Source organism: Biomphalaria glabrata, chromosome 4 (genome assembly GCF_947242115.1).
Source record: "Biomphalaria glabrata chromosome 4, xgBioGlab47.1, whole genome shotgun sequence".
NCBI lineage: Eukaryota > Metazoa > Mollusca > Gastropoda > Planorbidae > Biomphalaria > Biomphalaria glabrata.
Window position 1 is genome coordinate 45,706,841 of NC_074714.1, and position 27,809 is coordinate 45,734,649.

The 27,809-nt window shown below is 38.3% G+C and overlaps 2 protein-coding genes across 4 annotated transcripts in view; both read right to left on the bottom strand.

Annotated features, from left to right (window-relative positions):
- LOC106052530 (general transcription factor 3C polypeptide 1-like) overlaps positions 1-27,809 on the bottom strand; it is a 241,653-nt gene that overhangs the window by 53,861 nt on the left and 159,983 nt on the right. The gene's annotated exons all lie outside the window — the stretch shown is intronic.
- LOC106052535 (FMRFamide receptor-like) overlaps positions 1-27,809 on the bottom strand; it is a 137,380-nt gene that overhangs the window by 13,763 nt on the left and 95,808 nt on the right. For 2 of the 3 annotated variants that reach the window (XM_056025525.1, XM_056025526.1), the window contains one exon: positions 14,622-14,894. The gene's annotated coding sequence lies outside the window, so the exon portion shown is untranslated. Of the gene's footprint in view, positions 1-14,621; positions 14,895-16,386; positions 16,402-27,809 lie in introns of those variants that run through there. The other variant, XM_013207931.2, reaches the window with a different exon arrangement.

The following is a 27,809-nucleotide window of genomic DNA, read 5'->3' on the forward strand; positions in this document are numbered from 1 at the left end:
TTTAACTTAAACAACTATTTTCTTGTCCACCCATAACTAATTTCTTGTAGGATTTATCCCCCCTCGCACGTTTCTCACGGGACGAATCTCGACATAAAACATTAACTAGCCTCTCCAGGGCTAACTTTTAATTATTGACCGCTGGACAGGTGACCAGCACACAATAAGTCGCTCCGCGGACTAATAACTTTTCACACCTATCCCCCCCCCCCCGCAGGATACACATCGCTCTAAGAATAGCATTGCACTCGGGCTGGACAGATACATATTCGCTTAAGACTTTACTCTCACGGTAGGCAACGAATATTGACCATAAATTTGACCTGACGCCTGACATCTCTGGTACCTCGATACATGTGAGAAAATCAGCTAGCTTTCTTCCCCACCCGTTAAACGAAAAGTCCCATCTATATATAGAGAGAGACCCAAACATTCTAAGTTAGGCCCGCTAGGATTCATACAGTCTCCTCTGTTAGGAAGTTTAGTTGTGAGGTTTCATTAGGGACAAACGGCCTGGTTGCTACCCTGATTGCTACACCTGGTTACTACACACAATTGCTACAACTACCAGATCTCCATAGAAAGCTGTAACCGAGGCAGACCACACCAGATACACCCCCCCCCCAATTACATACCTGTTAGCAAGAAGGCATTGCCTACTGTCCTTGGCCCTAACATATTGCCCGGTGTCCACAGTGCCCTATACTGCCCAGTATCATCTGCCCAGTACCTGGCCCAAACTGTCCACTGCCCAGTAGTTATTGCCCAATGCCGACAGATTAGAGCAACCTTTGCTGCAGAAGATAAACTGGTGTTGAGTTAGCACGGCTCTCTACGAGCTAGAGATCACAGCTGAGAGATCGTCCCACTACAACTTAGTTTGCAGCACCAACCATCTCTATTGCTAAACAGGCAGCGGCCTCACCTATAGAGCCAGCTTGCCTACAGCATAGGGATATCCCGAGCCGACGTCCTAAGACAGAGCCGGATGACTCATCCTTCTGAGTGCCAGTCCTACGACCGCCAGAAGACGACCCAGGAGCTAGCAGCTAAGAAAAATAAGTAGCAGACATAGGAACATTCTTCTCCTCCAATCACTCAATAATTAGCAATCCATGATGAACAGTTATTATAGATATTAGCACCTTTACTTCTTTTATTTTCTTAATTATAATTTTATTTAATCATTTATCTCTTGTAATCTTTCATTTATTAAATTATTCTATTTATGAACTTATAATATTGGTCTGTTCTTACTGTTAGTTGCGGTGTGCCTGTACAAAATCTTATATGTGAGCGGGATAAAATTAATAAAATTTCCCCTAGACATAATTAACAAGCCAAATAATAACTAATTAACATCTCGTCACAATTATAGAGATCAACCTTTATATATATTTAAAAAAAAAGTTTCTTGAATAGTACAGACTGATTGCCAGCTCACCCCAACCTATACCACCCCACCAATCATAAAAAAAAAGTTTCATCATCTGGTGGCCATCTATAACAAGGGGAAACAAATCTAGACGTTTATCTTCTTTACAATCCTTGTGTCGTTGATTTGTTTCTAATTCTGACTCGGGGCATCGGTCAGTGAGATGTCAGTGAGTGTCATGTCAGAGAGCTGACTGGACTGGCGTGCGTTATGCACTTAGCTATTTGTCTGGCCAAGCTGGACAGAGTGCGGCAGGATCACGCTCAATCTAATTGGGGGGGGGGGGAAGCTCAGTGGTGTTCTAATACAGGCTAGAGACCTGATCCTTTTAAAGAGAAAGGGTGACACACAAATTTAAACTATGGTGCGGAGAGGCCGGGGGCTATAAGATCGCGAGACTAAGACCACGTGACTAATACAAAAGACATAGGTCAGAGTGCTGAGATCACGTTGCATACACATTCTATGCAATGCTAGACAGAATGTTCTTGGATTTACTTGGTGCTGTCCACTGCATTTCTTTCTAGCTCTTTCTCTTACAAATGATTGTGTGCAGATTTCAACCGTTAAATAATCAGATTTGTTTCCCTCTCACGAAACTCGACCCTGCCAGAGAATGAATAGGCCTTTTCGTTCGTTTATAACAAAGTAATAATGATCATAAAACCATTGGAGAAAATAGTGATACCATATTCACAAAATAATGTCTTTGAAGAGATTCTGTAGTTCTAAAGGTTATCTGAATTTGAAATAAACAATGCTCAAAACAAAATAATTGCTAGCAATAAGGGACAGTATAATATTCAATAGATCATTATTGCCACTACCAAAACAAGTGTTCAATTCCAATTCAAAGTACAGCATCATGAACATGATATGGAAATAGTTTACAAAACAAGACTTTTCAATGGCCTTTCTATCCCATACGCAAGAGAGTTGGAGGCTAAACCATGGGGCACTTTTGTCTTTTTGATTGCAGGAATTTATCTCAGAAAGGAAATCAATTTTCTTTGAATGGCCATGAGGCCGTTGTAAAAGTATATCTAGGCACTCTGCTAGCCTGTTTACAGATTCAGTGTTACCTGGGTGAATCACTATAACATGAGAACAACAACAGAATATGTAGTCACCAGACATAGTGACAATGATAGCCAACCTGGACTTAGTGAGTTCTTTATTAGCATGCTTACTGAAAATGTGGAGATTTTGAAAGGATGATTTCAAGGCGTTGATTCTAATAAGCATGTCATCAGGATATTCCGAATGAATGAGGACTAAAGAGTCATCAAACTCAGCAAGGGTGAGAGTAAAAGAGTCATCAGACTACCTAAGAGCTAGGGCTAAAGAGTCATCAAACTCTGAGTTAGAGCTAAAGAGTCATCAAGCTCCGTATGAGGGCTATAATAATTGTAAAGAGATGCTGCCAGTGTTCTTGGTGTCTCGTGGTAGAAACAAGTCTCTCCCAATACTTCCGATGACATAAATTGACGGCTGGGGGTGAACTCTTTGTAGCTCTAGGGCACTAGTCATCATCATTTAGAGAAAGTCTGCTGTAACCTTCTCAGATGAAGTGACCCCTCAAACAATACAGAATCAGCCAACTTAATATCTTCCATACAAGTAGAAAAAAACAGCTCTTGGTGAAACAAGGTTTTCTAGACACATAGTATTTGATACGATTCTTTTGTTCCTTTTCATGAAAGTAAACATATAAATCGACGTCATAAGTATTTGAACAATGTGAGCAGCAGACTTTTACATGCTCTATTGATTGCTTTTTCTAAAGCGTTAAGCTTCGTTTTATAGCAAGCTTCGTTTTATAGCACAGCTGAAGGTAATAAGAACAACTGGACTGCATAATTATATATGACATTTTTTTTTCGAGCTATAAATGCTAGTTTATCCAAGTTGGCAGAGATTAAAGAGAAGCTAAAAAAAAAAAAAAAAAAAGCTCCGCCCAATGTTTAATTGCCGCAAATAAGTTTATGATGGTCTAACCACCGCATCTCGTTAAAGGCTCCTTTTCTGACGGCATATCTCGTTTCATGCATTGTTGCCACTCCCCTGGCGGCATCAGCTGGACGTGAGCGTCTACCTTCTACTCAAGTTGTTGTCAACAAACAGATCAAGTTACTCCAGTGTCAGCTGTGAAGTGGATCTGTAGTGTGGTTATTGGCTGGAGAGGTGTGGTTGAATGTAGGAGTGTTGTGGTTAGATATATACGAAACGTGGCTCTGAAACTTGCGATGGTTTTGTATAATTGTGGTGAATGTCTAGATAGAAATGATAAGAGTGCAACAGTGGTGTATTCCAGTGTGCTTATTGCAGCTGAGGTATGCCAATAGCTCCAGAAATAGCCCCCAGTGGTTGAGAATAGTTACTGTCTAGTTGAAGTCTAGATATGCATACGTTTGGAATAGCTCAAGTTGTAGAGAAGACATTAGCGTTTAGTTCCATTGTTAAGATGTCTCTACGTTTTCTTAAGGTGGTCTATAGGCCAGATGATGTTAAGGTCATCTGTTTCTGTGGCTAACGGTTAACAAGCAGGGTGTCATGTGGCCAGCACAGCGACCAACCGCATTTCCTTTCCCAAACTTTAGCCAGGTACCCATTAGAGTTGTATGGACTCAGGGGAGCCCTGAAAATTAAGAAGTTCAAATACCAGTCTTCACCGAGATTCGAACCCAGGACCCCAGTTTCGGAAGCCAACCGCTGAACCACTTAGCCACCGCGCCGCCTAATGGTGGTTAGTTGTACAATAATCTCATAACTAGTTTAAACCTCTTCTTCGCGCAATTATTTCATATATTTGTTAATTACATGGCGTGACCCCGTGAAATGGGCTCCGAAGAGTTACGATGGCATCTAGTACAAAAACCTGCCTGCTGGACCCTGAAGAGGTTGGGGCGAGGACTGCAGACACAAGGTCAACCATGTAGCGGCTAATTCTATCAGAAGATCGTCTGCTCTATGAAACTCAAAATATTCCGTGACTTCCAGACTGAAAACAAAATGTCTCGATTGTAAAACTAAAAGTTTCATATTCCTCTAGTTACAGCTCCTCAAACATTGCTGCCTGTCATATGTGGATCTGGACACTATGAGAAGTACTTGAGAAATAAATAAAGGAGTTAAAATACCAGGCCAGGTCAGTCTGTGAACAAAAAAACAACAACTTAGGTGTCAGCTTAAAAAACCCAGACAATGAGATCGTGTTCCAGCTCGCAAACTATTTTCCCGAGTAGACTCACTATTGAACAAAAAAATACTTTCGTAAAGATGGACACCATTTGTTTAGGTCACCAAGACAAAACACAAGAAGTTCAAATGAACACTGAGAAGCGAGAAACAGCAAGACAAATGTTGACATAGAATTTGATCTGTCATAGGGTTAGGATTGGATCAGCTTTTTTTTTTACATCCGCGTGACTCGATTTTAAGTAACACACACACATACATAATTTATGCCTGCTTCTTGAGGTTATCGGGATTAATTACAGGATGTAGCCGTTGGGTGGAGGTTCTTATAATTTGACAAGTTTCTTTCAATAAAGTTCAGTACAAGCTTTCAAGACAGTAGAGGAAGTTTTATACAAAATGTATGAATTTTGAAGAAACAGTGAGCAAAAAAAAAAGTTTTGTTTGTGTGTGTGTGAGAGAGAGAGAGAACTTCAGAAGAGCCAGAAAACACGTAAGAGAGAGAGAGAGTGAGAGAGAGAGAGAGAGAGAAACACGAGAAAGAAAGAGAATAATCTATGTATCTTTAAGCGCGCGATATAATTAAATTTATCATTACATATTTTTCCACTTCATCCTCTGCCGGCGAACAAGAAGATTATCATTACACTCAACTATGTATCTTCTTGGTTCTATTCTTTAGAATAAATGTATCGTTTTGAGAAATCCTTTCAGATATCAGGGCGATTTATTAACTCGTCCGGTCTTACAACGCAGACTTCAAAACGGTTATCTCCCATCCTTCTGCCGATAGTGGCGCCTTTCCCCACTAATCAAAGTTCGTTCCCGAGATAAGCCATTACCAGAGAAACAGATCACACCATCGACTATCAGTCACGTGACATAAAGAGATTTATTTTACTCGCTAATAGAATGTACAAAGTAAATAAACTTAATACCAACTTAAATCTTCTCATTTCTACATGTGTCATGAAAATATCAAGGCGAGATTCCCAAAGCTTTGAAACTAGAGAATCACATTTTTTAAAACATAAAGATTGCTATTATATTATTTTTAGTAATCAGCACAGATCGAAAGTTCAAGGTAGCTGGTGGTATGTTTACATCAGAGATCGAAAGTTCAAGGTAGTTGGTGGTATGTTTACAGCAGAGATCGAAAGTTCAAGGTAGTTGGTGGTATGTTTACAGCAGAGATCGAAAGTTCAAGGTAGTTGGTGGTATGTTTACAGCAGAGATCGAAAGTTTAAGGTAGTCGGTGGTATGTTTACAGCAGAGATCGAAAGTTTAAGGTAGTCGGTGGTATGTTTACAGCAGAGATCGAAAGTTCAAGGTAGTTGGTGGTATGTTTACAGCAGAGATCGAAAGTTTAAGGTAGTCGGTGGTATGTTTACAGCAGAGATCGAAAGTTTAAGGTAGTCGGTGGTATGTTTACAGCAGAGATCGAAAGTTTAAGGAAGCTTGTGGTATGTTTGCTGACATGTACATAAAGAGTAACCAGAAAAATTGGTAACCAAACCAAGGCTCAATGTAAACGTAAAAAAAGGTTTAAAAAGCACCAGACCACACCCACTAGACCACACGCACTAGACTACACGCACCAGACCACACCCACCAGACCACACCCACCAGACCACACGCACCAGACCACACCCACTTGACCACACGCACCAGACCACACCCACTAGACCACACCCACTAGACCAGACCCCACGCACCAGAACACACGCACCAGACCACACCCACTAGACCACACCCACCAGACCACACGCACCAGAACACACGCACCAGACCACACGCACCAGACCACACCCACCAGACCACACGCACCAGACCACACCCACCTGACCACACGCACCAGACCACATGCACCAGACCACACCCACCAGACCACACTTGTAGATATCTTCATTTACAACAACAAAAAAGATACTTACTAAACCTGTCTACATTCCATGAATTGTCACATAGGAAAAGAAAAACAGGTTTCTCTCTCTCCAAAAAAAAAATAAAATAATTACCATTTAGACAAAAACAACAACCATAACAAATAAAAAAAACCCTCTTCATTTAAAAAAACAACAACAAACAAACACTATAATTATTTTCAACACGTTGGCTTATCTTTCTTAATTAAAGGACAACTTTAAAGCCATTAGTAAAAAAAAATCTCGTTGGTATAATGGTCTCAACTAGTACGTTGATATTCAAATAGTAACAACCAAAACCAGAACACTGAAACAATAACAGAAAGCCACAAATAACTATAGAATTAATGATTAATGAACTGATAAAATCAAAATCTTTGTAAGCGTATAGATTAAATTTCTAAATACTATTTCCTTAAGTAGGTCAAGAAAGTTCAATGAGAAGTGAATGTGAAGCGTCTGAAGACCAGACTGTTACCTCTAAAAGAACAAGCTTCAAATCCTGCTCAGAGATACTGACTAGAAGAGTGAAGGCATATCAACTTTCTGTGGCGGTCTAATCATAAACAGATCTTGCATGTCATATGTCTCTATGCATGTTTAATGTCCAACAGCCAAGCGATCTATCAGGTTTAAACCGCGTTCCGACATATTTACGGAAGAAGTGCAGACATTATTTCCAGAGGGAGACCATTACTCCGTTAGAACAGAACAGAGGGATACAATTACTCCGTTAGAACACAACAGAGGGAGACAATTACTCCGTTAGAACAGAACAGAGGGAGACAATTACTCACTTATAACAATGCATTCATTCTAGCTGGTCGTTTGGCCTAGCCTCGATCTGAAAACTAAACATGTTTTAACCTAATTTAGGAATAAGTATGCTTCTGGAACACACATTTGACATTGCCTAGATATCTTTAACATTAAAAGAGCCTCGTTTGTCCCAATGGGTTGTTCGGGAAGTATGCTAGTCTGCTAAATAAAAATAAAATACATTTTGACTTCATATGTCGCCTACAGTATAAAAGAACTTCAGTAAATTACAAAGAAAAAAGGTTGAAACACGTTACATAACCACAACGTGCAAGTCTCAACAAGTTCAAGTCTTTCAGTCAGGAGCTATGAATTAACGCTCACATTCAAAGATTTGTCTTTCTACCCACACCTGATAGACGAAACCACGCCCCTTCGCCTGACAAGTAGCTCCGCATCCAGCTCATAATGAGGCCAATTATATGGTCAAGGAAATATTGTATTTATGGCAATGTTATTCCGGGACTTGACTTGTTTATACCGACACTGTCTCCTGGTACAAGAAGTCACTGAGACTTCGGCAAATACCTTCAGTTCTATACATCACATGGGCGGAGACGGAAAACCAAAATAAAGGGAGCAGTTTCGCACGTTGCATTGGCGGCTCAAAAACGTTCGAGTTGTCATTAAATTCGAATTTTTTACTATTATTTTTTTTAATTTTTTTATTTTCAAATTCAGTATTTTCGTAGTTACATCAATATCTTATTGTTTTATTTTTATTTCGTAATGGATGTAACGTCTGCCAGTTAAGCTTTGTTTCAAGCCAAGCCCAGGTATAAGCTAGAAACTGTTTCCTGAAATGTCACCCTGTTGTTGCTTGGCTATGTGATTTGAACAAAAAAAAAAGTGCTAATGTGCAGGCATAACTAAAGAGAAAGATCAAAAAGTGAATGCGCATATCCTAATTAATTGACAACTATCAATAAGTGAAAACAAGTGAAAAAAAAATTTTAAAATAATTTCTTTTCCAGTTTTGTGGTACGCAATAGACATAAATAAATATAGACTGGCCGATAAAAGAGTTTTATGAAATGAAAAATTGTGACTTGCAATTTTGTGTACTTTATTATACAGCAGTGTAGTTTTGTTTAATCTCTAGGACTGAAGATCATGCAACTTTTCAGAATTCGGAAATCCGACAACAATAGATATACATGTTTTCAATGACACTTGAAGTTATTTCCTATTTTCCAGTCTATATATGTCTATGGGTACGCACCAGAGAGACAAACAAATTGAACGGGGAAATACATCAATCTAAAAGTAATGAACATTCCAAGAAGACACTCTCGAAAGGAACCCAATAACACTAAAGCGAATCACCGAAGGGAAATAACCCACAAAACAGGACCCTTGATGTTGCTTATACACTTATCATCCTTTCTACTTCTGACGTTCAGCGAGAAGACACAGGAACCAGGAAGTGTCATGGGAGACAGCAGACGATTTCTTGGACAGCCAATCAGATCAAAGAATATTCGAAGAATGCATTTTTAAAATATTAATCATGCTCACCCGTATACATTGAGTGGAAAAACAAAACAACAACATGTATACAAGCCACGCTCCAGAAACTTATAATTTCTCATATGTCTTGGTAGAGGCCGATGGCCGCTAAAAAGGTGCGCCGTCTCCCCCGAAATGAACGTATTGAATAACGCCCCCCCAGTTCAAAGCTTTGATCAGAGCGGAGAGACAAAACTAAAAAAAAAATACTTTGATCAATGCACCCCAATGATAAAGCAGCGCCCCAATGATGAAGAAACGCCTTGATGAAAAAAACACATATGGGGTGGGGTGGAGAGGAGTTAGTTTTCGGAACTTCCTGGCTTCAGGGTTAAATCTGGAGTTTCAATACAACATCTTTCAACTCAATGTCTGTCTGTCTCCCTTGTGTTTGTCTGTCGGCCTGTCTCGGATGCCCCCGTCCAATCCGACCAGATTAATCAGGTTTGGTAGATCTATTTTTCTCCCTTCTTTCCATTCCAACCCCTAGAGGTACCGTATCAGAAAGATTATACCGTGGCCTTCATGAGAAACACTGCAGCCGTTGCTGGTATGTGAAATCCGCGGGCTCGTTTTAAAAGTACATTAGATTTTCTCCAAACAAGTTTAATGGTTCATTTCATTTCCTTGTATCTATTCTCCACTCAGACAAGAAAACAAAAGACTACATTAACACATGGAAACCCTTTAGACGGTTCATAAAAATAAAAAAGAAAAGCATGTTTTTCTCACTAAAAGATGTTCACAGTAATCTTTGTTTACACTTTGATTTTTAAGATTTCGTTTACGATTTTAAATCAAAAGAATTAAAAAAGAAAAAAAAAGAAAAAGAAAAGAAAGCGATGCGAAAAAATATGGTGTCGATATAATGGAACATCAAACAAGAAAAACATAAATACTTTTTTATAAAAGTTTAAATGAAGTGTCATTGTATTAATTAGTTTGGATCAGTCATGTCATAAAATGTGCAATAGATCTCCACCAACAACCAATAAATCTATGCAAAATTTCAATTTCAGGTTGATCGGAGATTGGGTGTCGGAGAATTAACGTATTCATACTTTGTACCAGACAGACAGACTGAGTTGATATGAGCTTTGCCAAAGCATTAAGAAAGTCAAAAGAGAAAGATTAGAAATGAGACTTTGAAATACAGACATGAAATAAATCATGTTAAAGACGCATCTAGTGACAATTCCATGGGGCTGACTATTTCTGTATTCTTTACACCAGATGAACCAGAATGCTTGGTATTTATAGATTGGCAATCCATACATGAAAATCTCCAATGGAACAGAATTGAAAAAAAAACAAAAAAAACTAGTTGTGTACAGGAACGCAAGGGTCATATTAAAATGTAAGCATTCCGAATGTTTCACAGAATTTTTTTTCAATATAACATATCTGAATGCCCCCCCCCCTTTTTTTTTGTAAATGCGACATTTATGTGGCATATGACAGGTGATCAAGACACGCGCGGCCAATTTGACTTCTCTGACAAGTTGTGAGATCCAAGCACATGACATAGATGACACTGAGAATGACACCAAGTGTGACATCCAGATAACGAGCAGGCAATAATGGATATGCAAACACGTTGACAACACACACGAACACACACACAGTTCATGGCCAGAAAAGGTCGTGACACTAATTCTTATGCTGTATTATAAAACCACATGATATTTTAAAAATAAATTTAATAAAAAGTTATGTTTAACTATACAGCCTTAATCTTGAAAATATTCCACAATCGATCATCTACAGGTTTTTTGTAAAGTTTGCATCTTAAAGGACTAATCTAAAGTGTTCCCTGATGACATCAAATACATTCAGTCTTAGTTTCAGTTCAACATTTCCGAATGCTCCAGGAAAACAATTGTTTAATTCACAACATTTTTGTGGCGTGTCTGTCGTTGATCTCATCTCTTTTACATGACGGTCAAAGAAAGAAATCTTCACACTTTGGTGTTCTAACATAAGTTTGTCCAGAGAGGGAAGGAACAAAAAAAAGGACGGTGGGGTGGGGGGGGGGGGCGGTGAGTTCCTTGTCTGTCGTTCATTTGTATTGTATAGGAAACGTTGACGGTTTGTAATAATGACTGTTTATTCAGACAAGCGAATGAAGAAAACATGATCAAAATCAACGCGGCTGTCAGTCTGGGGGGGGGGGAACACTGACGTTCGACTACGGTGACGTCAAAGCTTTAAAAAAATGTTTACAAATTTCATCGTAATTCCAAGGCTCCCCTCTCCCCCAAACCATTCCTGAAACCAGCTGTTTGTTGAGCTAGTGTGAGATGTCTCAGAAATAGGTCAACCATACAAATGTCCATAAGATAAAAAAAAAAAAAAGGAGGGCGCGGTGTCATCAATTTTCAAACATCGCCAATAACACAAACTTCTCTTATGGAATTTTTTTTCCAACCGTCAGGGTCGCGACCTATTCCCCCTCCCAACTACAGGCTGTTGACCCCTCCTCCCCTCACCTCATCAAAACTTACGTCACCAAAAACCTTTTCATTTCCATCAGCTATTGAAAACGAGATTACATATTTCCAAATATTTAAAGCCTCTACATGTACACACACACACACACGCACACACACACACACACACACACGTCTTTTAAAAACGAAGGAAGGTTTAGGCTGACAACTTGTAGATCAAGAAGTAACTGGAAGACCAGGGTGCCAATAGAAGTCCACCTTGACACAATTTGTTTTTAAAATATATCAAATAGTGAGGTAGCTTCAGGAACATGCTTAACAAACTGAAGCAAGGGAACTGATGAGAAAGGGAACAAAACAAAAACCCAGCAGGTGATTAAAAGTTCTCTGACCTTTAGTAATACTCTTCTGTCTCGCTGTGAGGGCAGTATTTACTGACAAGGTTACAGACATGTAGTGGAATAATTGGGATGAAAGAAAAAAAAGAGAAGGGGGATGTAAATAATTTTGTTGGACATCCTGCACTACTAATAATCCAAGCGGCGATTTGCTATATTGTCTGAATACCACCGGAATTCGAAAGCTTCTATCACATCACGCTAGTCTTTGTAAATGTTATGCAACACACATTCAAACAATATACATTTAATGTACAAGTATGGGCCAGATATAACCCGCAGACAGTAGATTAGGAATTACTCTTGCATACGACATTTTTTTTTAGATTTGGAGGAGGGACTCGAGGATATTTTTTCCAACTGATGAAGGTAACATTAATCATTGAAAGAAAAATCAAAATCAATTAAACAGAATTATTGTAATAATTTTTTTATTGATACATCACTTTAAAAAAATCCATATGAAATTTACTATTAAGTACTCAAATCTCAATAACTATTCAAAACACAGCTATGAAAAAGAAACTTAAAATCTAAAGACGATAAAAATCCTCAGTCTGGAGTTTGGAGACCAAGACCATGTAGAAAACACAAACTTACAGCAAGAAGAATTGCAAACAGTTAAATCTTCTGGCTTAAGTTCAACACATTAGGAAGGAGAATGAAATTCGTCAATATCTATTAACGACGTCACAGTGCAAGACTTAACGTGTGGTGTGTGTGTGTGGTATGTGTGTGGTGTGTGTGAGTGTGTGTGTGTGTGAACATAAGTGTGTAGAAGAGAACAATTAACTCTACACGCAAACAAAACGGAGGGCGTGTGGGTAGAGCGTGAGGGACTAGCTATATACATCAAACAAGACAATCCTAAGCTGGAGAAGATCAATTGATTTGCCCGCTACTTGTGTGTATCAATAATTATGTTTAAAGTACATCGCAATTCCATGAGTTATGACGGTACTCTATCTCTCACCATTATAAAGTATGTTACACTACAGACATATATTGACCTTAATTAAAAGTAGTATTAAACGGATATAGGATATACCAAATTAAAATCCACGGTGAAAGTGTCTGCTGATAAACACTTCAAACTACTAAAATAAAAACGCACAAACATCTGGGACAGCCTAAAACCTGGCACTAGCGGTAGATAGAAAAAAAGTATATAGATCTAGTTAATAAAGGAAACAAACTTAGCTGAATAGAAAAGTTTCTATTCAGCTAACACTTTGTACATTTCAAGAGGGGGAAAAAAAAGTAAAAAAAAAAAAATTGTGACAAACGACAGCACGTCACAAGGATACTCTAGAATTAACGGTCAAACTTCAGTCTCCAGAACTTACGAGTGGGTATGCCATCGCTAGGTGACTGCCCCTGATCATCAGTAAATGCTCAAGATTCATTATTAAACTAGCCATAAGAAATAAAACTGTACCAATTGGGATACTAATGTCAAATTATTTTTACTTTAACGCCAAGATACATGATTAATTGGCCAGATCCTTAGCGTAAATAAAAGGATACAGAACACACAAAATGACGTCACTTTCAAAGAGGATGTAAGACTAATTCCCTTAAGGATAATAAAGATATGATTATATTAGTATTATAAAATATTGCTTTTATTATTACCGTATATTATAATAAGATATTATTATGGCCGCTAGGTACACAAAAGCAATATAAATAAATAAAGTTAAGAGTATCTCGATGTTGTCAAGGTAAATGTCTGTACGTCTCAAATATTGTTATTTCTGATCCAATGTTGAGATCTGGCAAACAAAACTAATGATTGAGTATCTAGGTTCCAAGCCAAAAAACAATCTCGCTTTTTAAATCCCTACATTACGAAACTCTTTTTTCTTTTTTTTTTTTTAAATTTGTCTATTTCTTTGCTCGCATATTGCGTAGCCTTGTCCAAAGTACAAAATAATCAATCTCCCTAACACTAACCAAAGTTCATTTCCCACTAACCCTAACCTTAACCACCAAGAACATCCAAAGTAATGAGGTGTGAAAGATTATGGGGGAAAAAAAAGGGACAGTTGACAACCTAGTGCCATGTTACCATCTCATATGAAGACAGGTCTAAACAGAACCAATCAGATGACAACTCTGAATTATTCCTTTTATTAGTGATGCCATGGACAAACATTAAACAGCATTTACAAATAAAACAGTGTGAACACATAACTCAGTGGCCAGCACAATGATCTAACACCTTTACTTTCCCCAGCTACTGCCGGTCACCCCTTAGAGTTGGCTGGACTAGCGAGTGTCCAAACAATCCCCAAGTTCAAAATCCCAGTCTTCACCGAGATTTAAACCTGAAACTCCTTGGTTCTATGATTCATTTTCCACCATTTTCATTAAAGCACAGTTGTGAATTTCAAAACTCTTGACTCTTAATGGCAAACTACCCCAGATGAATACAATTTGGCAGCGTTAGATTTCGTATTGGTAAATAAATGTAGGAAACAACATCAACAAAACTCGAAACTGTTTGTTGAACGGATAGAACTACTCACTTTTCCAACACGTCTCAAAACCTAAACAATATTTTCTTCTAAACAAAACAAAAACCAATCAACACAAGAAGGCTACTGTATATAAAGATCTATCCATTTTTCAATACTTTATTATGCCGATGTTAATCAAGAAACCAAACTCCAAAAGAAGATGGTCATCAGGCGCCAAGATTGCTAAAGCCGACACTAGTGGTAATGTGAAGAAGTAACATCGGCTCATAAAGTTTCTAACATGAAGAGGCTCGAACAAAGTCATTAGGAGCCAGAGACATTTCAAAGAGAAAACGAAGTGGTCGAGGTGTAAAAAGAAAGAACAAAAAAGAATACTCAGTTACTAGATGGACATTAATTCTTACCTTGTTTAAAAGAATTTTTCCAAGCAATTTCGTTTCTTCCGAGATGTAATAAAAGTATCCATGGAAATGTATCCAAGCTATCCACTGAGATTCATATTTCCAAAACAACTTTACTTTGATTTAATTCCACAAGAGACCAGTGTTTGAATGAAGTTCAATGCCTGACGTAAAAAAAAAGGTTCGAATCCTCAACGTTGTTGGCGTACTTTAGCAGTTATGCCAATACTTCCGGTTGGTTGGATGACTATGTTGATGTTTCCATGAGGAGATCACCTGCAAATGTCAAGTGAAAAGGTTTAGAAAAAAATGTATCTCAAGCTATTGGTGAATAGATAGATTGTATGCTGTAGTGGGGATTCACAATTAATAATACTAATATTAACAAGCAATAGAATTAAGCATGCAAAAGAATGGAGTAGTTTCCACTCTAAAAATTTGAGCGTCACATCATTAAGGTGGCTATGTTTAGCCAGTGTTTGTGATTAATTCAATGCGTGAAAAGATAAGCCAATATTCCGTCTCTCATAGAACTGAAGCACTATTCAAGCTATCAGGGCCTAGCTGTGTATCTACTTACACTCTGGTAGTTCAGAAATATAACAAGACTGTGCCAATTTTCCAAGAGGATTAGCAAGGTATAACAAATGCCGAATAAAAATAATTCATTCGGGCAGACCTATTAAGGCTAATTATAAGCTGAAGCTAAGGCTAACGGACATGTCTTTGCTGACCACTGGTGTGGGAGTTTTGACACATTGTTTTGAAGCCGCATACACTTTGTTACAGTCCACGCACTTGTCTCTAGTGGCCATGTTTTCGTATAGAATATGTATGTATGTATGTTTGTATTTATATGACGCGCAAATGTCTATTAGCATAAAGCACGTTAGGAAATGGAGATTGTGGTCATGAAGTCAGTGTGCGCTACATGCTACATGCATACAAGGTTCCTGTCAAATTCAATCTCAGTTTCTCTACAGGAGTGAAAGGTGAGATTGGGAAACCTAGTTAGAAAGAAACAAATTCTATCAAGACACGTCTGAACTATTTCAATGCGCAATAGCTTATACATAACTAAGACTGAAATGTCAAACTTCTGGGCAGACCCTCAGGGTCAATAGTATACGTGCAAGAAATTACACATTAAATTTGAAGTGTGTGTGTGTGTGTGTGAATACTTCAAGACAGCAAAAATGACAAGATAATTTATTTGTATCACTTCACGCCCAGACAAATCTGAGTTCTAAAACAATGGAAGCTCAAGCTCCTACAACGAAGAACATCCTCTATTGACTTGTTGCTAAATGTGGCGGGAAATCCACCACTACGTTTGGCCAGAAAGTTTTATATCCGCTTTAGAGTTGTATGCTGATCAGAGCCAGAATATTAGCAGACGATAGATATCAATCAACAGACTGGAATATTTTTGAATAACTTTTTAAAAGTTTTGTTTCAACAGATACAAGAAATTCGTAGAAAGCATTAATTAAAGTCACACAACGCTCCATTTGAAAAGGTTCTCATTAATAACACTGTATTATCAGAATCAGTACAAACTAGTATATAGAACAGTATTGCCTGCAGAAACTAGTATATATATCACATAATTATCTACATAAATCAGAATAACATACATCGTTATGAGAGACACTGGATGTAGTACACCTATATCACACAGCGGGGCTATATAATACATAAACTATAACTGAAAAACAACAACAACAGCGTAGTGATAAGCTAGAAACAAGTTTGATTAGAAACATACGGAGCTAATTCATTGCAAGGAAGCACAGAATGTTGAATGATATCTAGTTCAGTAACAACGTTTGTTTGTGTTTATAAAACATATTCACAATTCTAGATCTAGATCTGATGTCACCAAACAAAACAGTTTGTTGAATAAATCCTCCCCCCTCCGTTAGTAATCCAGTTCAACGAACGAGTTTCTAATTACAACAGGTCGTGGCTACTGTTGCGACATCAAATACAAAAGTTGGCAATTTCTCCGAGATATTCTACCTCATCACCAGCACCAGCTTGCCGCGTACACGCCATGATAGATACCATGTCAAGTGGCGGGCGCTGGTGTAGAAGGCGTACGTTCCACTTTTGAATTGTTCGTATTGAAAATAAAAACTGGTGCGTGCAAAGATTAATTGGTAGGAAAAATGAAATGGAGAGGGGGATGAGGAAATGACGTTAGAGGGTCATTGATGTTGCTGACATCAGCATAATCATACCATTGTTGTCGGGCTAGGGGAGGGGGGGGGAGACTATCACCAGTCATGTGACGTCACGAGCTAATATTCCAACATTTTAGTTCATACTGAAAGGTGCCTTCTCCTCTCGCTGTCTCACATTTCTCCACCCCATCCTTACCTTCTAGTCCCCACCACGTTTAGTCACTGTATGACAAGAAACAATACTAGATTGTAAAGGTCACGTGGTCTAGTAACGTACTGCCCCATACTTTCACTGGGTTTCTAGATCCACTCCTGCAGCTCGAATCTGGCCTTCTACCACACCATTCGTGTCAAAATTTCAATGAATACACTAAAGATAACTCTTGTCTGTCGTTTTAGCAATTTATGATGGGGCTTCATTTTCTTCCCTTCAACTCAATTTTGAGTTTCAACTAGTCCGTCTAAAATAAACACCATCAACCTTGTGGCAGTGACCTTGAAGATAAGAGATCATTGTCCTGTACTGACCTTTCCTGCAACATGTCAGACGACAAACGAGATGACACAGATTTAAACACCACACAGTTTGTTTGTGCGGTAAAAAAACATTTCCTACATCTAGTCAGGAATTTCTAAGACACTCTTGTAACCAACCATTATCCACTCTAATAATGTCATATAAGCAAATCCAAACGTTGATTGGACAGTAAGTTAATTAGTAATTCTACCCAGAGATATACATTATGTCTTATATTAAAACTGGGGAAAAAATATTCTTAATTAAGGTTTAAACCTCTGTCTTGAGAGTAACATTTAATGCTAAGTCATTGAACCATTGGTTGCTTGGAACAGTTTTAGTAGACTGTTAATGCTCGGTCTTTGCTTTGTAGCTTCGAAGAGCTAGTACCACTAAACCTAACTCTCAATTGAAATACACTTGCAATACACTTTAATAGACTTCATGTTTTATAAACAAAAATTCGATATAACTTTTATTAACACTATTCACAGATTTAACTTGAGAGTAGGTTTAACCCTCAAGGTGCTGAGCTGTTTTACAATGAGTGCATAGAAAATGGAATTACAATTCTGATGTGTAGATGCTAAAACTACCACACGCGTTTTAAGGGTTAATTAAGAAATACAATTAAAATAACATTGAAGCAAAGATCTAGCTCCACACAAAAAACACGTCATTACTGTCTCCCTCTCCCGTCACCATTCACGGACGTGAATATTAACATTGTGTGAAAGATTAACTAAATAAATGTCCGTGTAAAACAAGGACAGCAAGCTAGCACCATATAGAAAATAGAAAAGTTTTAACAGATTGTTATGAAATGTGTGTGTGTGTTGATGATGCAACCATGACTACAGTTATGACATACTTTGTCTTGCATGGGCTGAATAGATTCTGATGTAATCACGAGGAAGTGCATTCTATTTTAGGTTAGAAATAGGGGCTCGCAAAGACCTTCCTTCAGGGAACAGCATAGGAAAAAAAGAAAGAAAAGGTAGATAGAGAAAGCGATGGGAAGACAACATAAAAGAATGGACGGGCCTGCCATTGAAAGAGGCTCTAACTAAGGCAAAAGACAGAGAGCAATGGAGATGACGGTCGTCGAGTCTTGCGTGGTGCCCCAGCGGTCCAACAGACTAAGGGATAGGTCAAGGTAAGGAAAGCAGGGGAGAGAAAGAAGAGACGATAGAAAGACATGTATTTTTTGTTTAGAGTTGCTGTGTAACTAGCCCCAGATAGAACTGTTTCTACATACATCCCCATTCAAGTTGAAACCTGGGTTTATTTATCATTAACAATTACGTTTATTTGAAAGATTTTTTTTTTCAAATTTGATTCCAATTCCTGCATTCAGAATACACTACACTTACAACGGTGAAGTTTCACTAGCTCTGCCTGGGAGCTACAACCCGACGACAGTGTACCGACACCGAGCCAGCAAGAATCATTTCACGCTACATTTCCGGCAGAGTTGTCAATGACACAGTTGGACAGTGGCCGTTGTGATGTATTCTCGTGCCATTGCCTAGTCTCCATTGACTCACTCCATGGATAGGTCAACAAGGTGTTTATGTCGTGTGTATGTGACACAGTGTACGTCACCACTGACGCCATGCCCTCAAGAGCTATTTATAGGATAAAAATACCGAAAATCTTTAGAGCAGGAGAATTTCATGACGCGAGTGTGAATGTAGACAACACGAGAGAATGTAAGTTTCTCAAATTTTTAGTTGTGGCCCCCCCGTCCCCCCCCCCTCAAGACTTCAGAGAGATATGGTGGAGAAGGTGTTGGAGCGAGACCATTCGTTTTAGAAGGCCTCAACACTGGCCTGCGACGTCACAACATGTGGGCAGTTTAGACCAATAGATCGTTGCCACGTCAGAGGTCTGTGCGACGTGGCAACTAGCAGGTCAGCGTTGAGGCCTTCGATGACGATTGGGCTCGGTTGGAGGGGCGCAGGTCAGATGATGCTAAATATAAAAGGTGGAACGGGCCGATGCCGAAGTTTGAGAGACATTCGAGGCAATAGAGAGGCAATAGAGAGGCAATAGAGAATGAACGTTTGTAATATGCGTGACGGCCGCCCCAAAACGTTTCGGGCACTCAAAGAACAAAACATCTTATGTTATCCTTAATGTCCACAATGAGTACAGGCTAACATGTCCTGCACACTCACGCTCACAGAACGAGAACTACGCAAGAGATTGAATTATTGGCACGCGACGTTTTCTATGACGGTGTGTATGTGTATGTTTTTATTTGACAAGTCACGTGAGAAAATGAAACAATAAAAGATGAAAAACCAAAAAAAAAACGGTCAGGAGAGTCACGTCTGCTCCGTGCGTCGCATTGCAAACATTCCAAACTGTAAAAATGATGTTATAAGGGCAGGCCAACATATGTTTGTTTTTTTATAAGCAGCCGAGGCGTGTGGATATCGCACCACGACAGCACCATGTGGCCGAAATGGTAATACCATCGAATTAAATGCTGTAACGTGGGGGGGGGGGGACCACTTTACTCTAATAACTGTATGGGCGTGTGTGAGCGAGTGTGTTGTCATATGTAGGTGATGTGCTCAGCTCTTGCAATTTATACCATGAGCTCGGCGGAAGGACTAGGGACAACGTCGTACGATGTTTTAGCTTCGCAACCACACCACGAGACATTGCTCACGAGAACACCCGAACAATAAACAACATTCTTGCCTACAATCAAACCTCTGTCTCTCTGTGTGTGTGTGTGTTTATATATATATATAAAGGAAAAGAGAAACCAATTTGCACCTTACATCGGCAGTGTCAATCAAATCAGCTGACAAACGCCTGAAATTTGGCAACTCCCAGACATATAATATTGAATCTAGCAATGTTTCCAGTAGCCTAGAGGGCCATGTCTGAAGGGGAGAGAGGGAGAAAAGAAGTTCCAACATTTTTGGGGGCCTTCTAGTGTGCAATTTTTTTATTATGCCAGTTGATTTAATGATCTTTATGGGATTCTTTTTTGTTAACATTGTTCTAGGAATGAGCTCTTCCTGGTAGGACATTGGAGAATTCATTAGTGTGTTAATTGGGTTAGGGAAAAACAATGGCGCGTGTCCAATCATGGCAGCTTTCGAAGAAAGAGCCTCATCAAAGAGAAGAGGTCAAAAGGTCAACTATTGTTAGAAGGAGGAAGAAGAAGAGGAAAAACACGAGAGAGAGAGAGAGAGAGAGAAAAAAAAAATGGAGTAGAAAAAACATTTCTCTGTTGAATAGGTCAGCGGCCTACAGTGGGAGAAGTGAAAGCTCGTCTGTTTTAATGATCTTGTGTCTAATACAATTCATTTAGAATAATCACAATAAGAAACAATAATTACACTTTGCCTGTATTGCTTTCCTATGTTTTCAATGCTTTTTACAAATGAACCTGGCTTTTAATCATAATAAATTGTGCTATAAAATGTACAGTTTACTATTTCATACGCTGTACACTCCTTGCAGATTCTCGCACGAAAATAGGGAGTCTGTTTAGTCTACTAGAACAGGGGTGGGCAAATTACGGCCCGAGGGGCCACATGCGGCCCGCCGGAGTGTTTTATGCGCCCGCGAAGACCAACAGAAATCAGGTGTGCCCAAAGATTATAAAAAATGCAAATATATTACAAAATAAAATAATGTTAAATATTTTTATATACCCGTATAATATTGAAACTTCTGATTCTTATAACTTATGATACAGAGGCTAAAGAAGCTTTGTCTCTACATGTCATTCTAAAACGTTTAAAATAAAACAAGATTATTCTTATTGGCAATATTTAGAAACATTCAGTCAAAGACACAAACTCAGGCTAGTATTTAGTAGTGCTCTGAAAAACTGGGTTGAAAGGGTTTGGTTGGCTTGGAACCAGATGGCGAGTGTAATAACTGATGGAGCCCGATCTTCGACTGAAAAAGAGTTTTTTTTTAAAAAATAAATTAAAGAACAATATCCCAATCATAAACTTCAAACGGGAAAGTTTGAGTCAAGCTGCATTGAATATATAACATATTGTTGACCCAACTATCTTAGTGATCAAATTTATCAGAGATAAAGCTAACCACATACAGTTCCGAAAAGTAGCACACTACTTGTAGATTTGAAAACAAAATTTTCCGATGTTGGGTACCACAGTAGAAAGGCTTAGTATGGATAAGGTATTGAGAAGATTATTGGATTACTGTTTTGACCCTCGATTCGAAGGATATTATTGACTGTGACATTGTAACTAATATTTCTAATGAAGATTGAAAGAAAGACGTCATGTTTTTCATCGGCACAATTACAATTGGTTGTTTTCACAAAGCTTTTCCATTTCTCTAGCCAAGCTATTGATAACAGCTTTTCTTTGCTGAAAAGTGAAACGATTTCTAGCGAAATGGTTGAAAAGTACACGATTTATTTGATTATTTGATTGTGAAATTTGAAATCATTTTTAAGACATCAACACTTCAAAGCAAATTATGACCTGAAAGAGAAGTTCCATTGCAGTCAGTTCTTCCGCGGGAGTTTTATGGGTGCCTAAGCTGTATTTCCGACCTTCATCAACAGATGTCTGAGAAATATCTTAAAAATACTCTGGTACGACAAAGTAGAAAACACCAAACTGTGGGAGATGAGTGTACAGAAAAATATAGAGGTGCAGATCTTAGAGAGAGAAAGTGGAGATGGATTGGTCACACCCTTAGAGCTAGACAGGCCTTAGAGTGGAACCCCCGAGGAACAAGACGTAGAGTAAGACCAAAAAGAACATGGCGACGCTGTATACTAGATGAAGCCGAGAGGACAGGAAAGAGCTTGGAAGCCATAAAAAAAAACTAGCAAGAGACCGTGGAGTGTGGCGTGTTTTTATTGGGCCCTATGTTCCAGGAGGAACGCAAAGGAAAGATGATGATGATGATGAAGAATCTGTATTTCCATACTTAAAAAAGGTCGATATTGACTGACTGTAATTTGACAGCAGCTACAAGAATAACAATAAGTAAACTAGTTCCGGAACATCATTCACGAGTGTAAACATTTCAATACTTCACATTAAATAAAATTAAACATTTGTGGTGTAATGTTGGGGTGCAAAACAGACAATAACAAAATGTTTAAATAAATATTCGTAAAATTAGTTTCAGAAATTGCAAACTTTTGTTGTGATTCCTCAATTTGGAGCGTAAAGAATGAAATTTAAATGTAAAGTACATTATACACAGTTAGCTAGCGTATTTTTCAAAGGTGTATATATGCGGCCCCCAATTCCCAAATTTTTTTCAATGCGGCCCTCGATACAAAAAGGTTGCCCACCCCTGCACTAGAACACTTCAATATTAAATCACTCGAGAATAAAGTAACTCAATGCCAAATCTCTCAAGTACAGATTTAACTAATCCTGTGCACTTCCAGTTCCAGGGGAGCATAGGGCCGCAAGCACACATCTCCACCCAACTCGGTTCTGAGCAGCTTTCTTCCTTCTGCTCCCATGTCATTCCAAAGTACAGATTTCATCACCTCATCTCATCTCCGCCTGTGGTCCCTTCTGGGGCATAAGCCACCAACCAGCTTCCTCCAGGCATCTCGGTTCTGGGCGAGTATCTCCAACTGTCCCCACGTTGTTAAGCCATTACTGCTTTATGGAGCAGAGACCTGAAGAACCACCATCACCACCATGAAAAAAAAAATCCAGGTATTCATCAATACCTGCCTTAGGAAGATTCTTATGATCCGCTGGCCAGACAAGATCTCGAATGTGGAACTGTGGCAAAGAACAAAGCAGCAGCCCATTGAAGTAGATATCCTTCAGAGACGCTGGAAATGGATAGGTCACACCCTTCGCAAGCCTGCATCCAACATAACAAGGCAAGCCCAAGGAAAGAGGAAGAGGGGACGGTCCAGGAATACATGGCGCCGCGATCTGGAAGCAGATGCCAAGCAAAGCTTACTTATTGCTAAATCCCTCCAGTAATTCAAAGCCTAGTCACTGAAGTACTGCACAACGCAATACCCACTCACTGGCTCATTTATGACTTTTGACACAAGACTTCCATTCTCTGAGTAGATATACTAGTCTATACAGAAACGATGATAAATAAACATAAGGCGACCCCCCCTTCCCCCCCCCCCCCCCCAATCTCTCCGAAGGACGTGAATGTACTTACAAAGTTTTGAGACACTACGAGGATAACATCACAATTATGAAGCCATGGATTCAAACTTTAAGTCTAAGACACGAAGCAGCTATTAGAAATGAAATTAGCTTCGTCATGGCGCTCACCCAAATCTTATAAAAACTCTTAGAAAATCAAAAAGTGCTAATAAAAAAAAAACAAAAAAAAAAACGTTACACTGAAATTCTTCATGAGAAAAAAAAATGGGGCCCTGTAGGGTCTCTCGAAACGCTTCGTCGACTTTTTTTTTGAGCAAGATTGAACCAAACGCCAAAAAAAGAGAGGACGAAGCAAAAGGTGAGCACCCAATTATCCAGGAAAACATTAAGAACAGAAACTTTGAGAGAGAGAAAAAGAGGAAGAGATTCTCGACTCCTTCACTTTTGTGCCTGTGTGTATGACATCATCAAACCTCCACTCTCCCTTCTGTTTTTCTCCTTCAAATATAAAATGAGAAAAAAAAATTGTTTAAAAGTCTTTAGGTATGAGAGTAGTTGAATTATTTACGTCTATGACACCTAGCCTAGTATGATCAGAGGCCAGAGTGATTCTGTGACCTGAGGCCACAGTCAAGAAACATTTCAATAGAGTTCACAAATTTTGAAGATGAAAGGACCGCAGTTTCACGTGAACAGCAATGACGCAATGATTAGCGAAAACAGACACGGGCATGATGGAGAAGACAAAAGATGTAAGGTATTGTAACCATGTCAATCAATGTATAAGTAGGTCACATCGCAAAGAGTAGTAGGTCAAATCGTAAAGATTCGCCAATAAGTAGGTCTAATCGCAAAGGTTCGCCAATAAGTAGGGCGTAATTACACTAAACTAAAACACTGTAAAAAAATTATTACGGTTTGTAAGAAACAAGAAATTCTAAATCGATATGTAATCGAATATAGTAGAGAATATAAAATGTATTAATTTCCTGACTAAAGGTCAACACGCGCGTGTGTGTTCTTTAGTAAGTGAACTCCTTTGACTAGTTTTACTTTTCTGAATACATCACATTTCTCTCATCTCTCCAAACTGCAAGTGGCCTCAAGAAGTCTACTAACTGTGTTGTGGTAATTCCAACTTGATTAGGAAACTGTTCACTCCCCCCTCCCCCGCAGCTCCAAAGACTGACACAAGGAAGTAGTTTAAGTGGCTCACATACCCCATCCCCCCCCCCCTTCCCCCGCTATCCAGCTTCTATTATTAACATGTACATAGTGAAACTCTACCAGAAAATAACTCAATGATCAAGTGTAGCAGATTTTCAGGTAATTAGGCATAGGGATCTAAATTAGAAGAGGAAATAAACTAAATCGCTTCCTTTGGTATGAACTTGAAAAGTAAAAGTCATTTTAAATGTGTTATTATTGTGCATAACTTGTTCTAACCAACTTCCTTTATACAAGCATAAAGAAATACATAAAAAGCAAGAATTAATAAACAAAAAACAAACATAAATACAGCTGAAATGTCTTTTCTAGAAAGCCAAATTGAAAGGCCAGATTGAAACTAACGACATCTCTAGTTTGTTCCCTCCAATATCTCGGAAATAAATTCATTAGCAAGAACAAAGCGGAGGAACAAAATACGTCATTCAAAATCGAAGTAGATTCCAAACAAAAAGAACCAAAGAAAATTTTACACAGAAAAGTAAGTGAATACCAGAGGGTGAAGGCGGAAGCGACAACATGTAATCAAATGAAATCAGAGCAGAGGTGAGCAGGGGCACTGACTACGAACTTACGTTAAAAACCCTAATCCTAGCAGTGTCAAAAATAAATATATAGTCCATAATAAACTAATAATACTAGAATATAAAGTGAATATATGTGCGCTTGGTTATAAGTGTAAGGTCATACTTCAAATCCATAATTATTTTATGTGCTATTCTGGTTATGTTTTATATGAATGAATCAGTAAATAAATACCTATATAAATCATCCAAACTGAGGGAGCGTATCTACATCAGCTGCGAGGAGGAGGGGGGGGGATGGAGGAAATGCTGTGTGGGCCAGAAACAATGCCCAGGCCTTCAAATCGTTTATCAAAAGCCCTAACCTTAATGCCTCACAAGAATAGGGCTACATTGTCACACGAAACGTGGAAAAAGTTCTACGAGTATATACAAATCTTTAATTTTGGATAAAATTTAAACAATTCTGTATCTATTTAAAAAACAAAACAAAAACAACTAATCCACCAGTTCAAGTTTCTAAGACAATTGGAAGCATCAATTATTGTGTATCGCACATTTTAATAAAATCTTTGATTTTTTTTTTGGGGTTCAGCTCAACAACAAAAATTCTTTCAGAGCGTTCAATAGGAAAAAACAACAAAAAACTCAAGACAAGATTTTAATTAGATTACAAGACGAAGGAGATGTCAGGACGTTGGGAGACAGACAATTCAACACGAGACAATATATCACACTGGACACATGTCATGAGGGAGGGGGGGGGGAACGTTATCTTGATATGAGCCTCAAGTTATCTCACACACACACACCGCAGACTGAGACAAGAAATGTTTTTCACCCACAGTTTCTATTCGAAACGAGGTTAGCCCATGTTATGTTTTAATTGCTAGCAGCTACGATGAAGTCGTGTGGTTAGCACAACTTATTAGCGTCATTGCTTTATGCGGTTTAACGTCCAAATTATCTTATCTTGTAAATTACAGACGTTACTTAAAAAGAAAGGTTAATTACATTCTACGAGTACACATGTGTCAATCTAGTCATGTATGTTAATCAGTGACTTAACTCAGCCAAGTCGTTGCCTTTCCTGGCTGACTCAGGCAACCCTTGCTCTAACGGCACTATGGAAGAAGGAGCACTATGTGAATTTGTCCTAGCATATGGAATAAGATAGCTGCTTTTACATTTGTGTCTTTCTGAGTAATTTACTTGGTTTTATTTTTGCATTATGTAAATTATAGGTCAGTGTTTTATGTAATATTGCTACTTTACTTTGTAGTCTTCTGTCCTGAAGAGTCTGTAAATTTAGTGATTTAGCTTTAATTAAATGTGAATATTTTTGTCGGGAAATACTGCCATCCTCATTAATCTTCGTACTCAAATAAAAGCCTTATTATTATTATTATTATTAATCTCACGGCTCTATTTTGCGACAGTTATAGTTTCTTCCTGATTTCTTCAGATGAGGGCTCCAAGATAGGAACAATCAGATAAAAACTTTGTCACATGTAAATTATGGGTAAGTCTGGTGTGAATGTACATTTTGTTTTTTTATAGTTATAATTTTCTGTTTGGTGTAATGCACAAATTGTAAGACAAATTTCCTTACGGACAATAAAGATGATTATTATTACTATTATTATTATTATTAAAAAGAGGACGCATATTCTAGCATTAGCCTAAAGAATATTAAATAGCATTTTAGTTTATGCTTAATTGGTATTGGTTTCATCAATATGTGATTTTTGTATAAATTTTTCATTTATTATAACGCCTAGGTACTTTGAGAGTTTGTGTAACTGGTCTACTGTGAATAAGGTAAGCATTCTTTTTTTTATTTTCTATTTTTTGTTACTCTAACTGGCTCCTATTTGAGTCCCGTTTCTGTAAGTCTTCTAATTCTCTTTGTAAAATTGCTGTATCTTGTTCTATTTATTATGTAATCACCTGCAAAAATATCTACCCTTTGTTCCTGAATTAATGCAACTCGGTAGGTCATTTATGTAAATTAGAAAGAGTAGTTGACCTCAAACTGTCCCTTGAGATACACCTGAGTTTGCTGCTGGTTTCGTGTTTATTTCGAGCCATTTATTATTATAATTTATTCTCTTTCTATCAGGGGATTCTGAATCCATTGATGTCAAGGACTAGGTGTCTTACAATATGTTTAAGCCTATATTTGCCTACGTTTAGTTGCTTTTTTGTTGTTCTATTTTTTTGGTCAGGGTTCATAAATAACTATCAATTGCTAATAATTATAATAATAAACAATAGCACAACGCAAGGCCAGAAACAATAGCAGCGGAAAAAAAAGTCAAATATATATAGAGATATAGACCAAAAGAAAAAGACGGTTCGCATGCCCTCGCAAATGTAGATCAAACAGTATTTACCTAATGACATTTACACGTAGATCTAGTTCACATATTGAAAACAATCGAATTAGTTACAAAACAAAAATCCTCTCGTGAAACAAATATGTTCTTCCACTTCACGTGTAGAGGTGCGCAGTCTTGTTAATGATCTGAACACAATTTTACACACGTGAACTCAGCCTGAAAAGTGTGTGTGTGTCTGAGTACATGAAGTGTGTGTGTGAGTACATGTGTGTGTGTGCT